The sequence below is a fragment of the Galeopterus variegatus genome, unplaced genomic scaffold (genome assembly GCF_000696425.1).
Source record: "Galeopterus variegatus unplaced genomic scaffold, G_variegatus-3.0.2 Scaffold3262, whole genome shotgun sequence".
Taxonomy (NCBI): Eukaryota; Metazoa; Chordata; class Mammalia; order Dermoptera; family Cynocephalidae; genus Galeopterus; species Galeopterus variegatus.
In genome coordinates, this window is record NW_007729373.1 from 237,340 (window position 1) to 237,631 (window position 292).

A 292-nucleotide genomic window follows, 5' to 3' on the forward strand; every position below is an offset into this window, starting at 1 on the left:
CTAGTGTTCGGAGGGCCGGTCCGCTCCAAATCGGAGGGTGAACTTTTCGGCATTCCTTTTGAATAGCTCCAGGTTCTGAGTCAGCAGGCCAGCGAGTTCCACCCGCAGGGGCTGCCCCAGATTCAGTCTATTCACCAGCAAGTTGAGGGCCTCCAAGGCTTGGCGGGTCTTGGTGCAAGGCTTCCAGTTCTTGTTGCTGATAATGAGCAGGCAAACCTGTCAGTTCTCTTCCACGTTGGGCTCGTAGATCTTGGTTGTGAATTTCACCGGGGGCGGGGGGGGGGGGGGGGGA

At 57.9% G+C, this 292-nt stretch overlaps 1 pseudogene; it reads right to left on the reverse strand.

The window, feature by feature from the left end:
- The window catches only part of LOC103600210, a 1,510-nt pseudogene continuing 1,218 nt past the window's right edge, over positions 1-292 (reverse strand).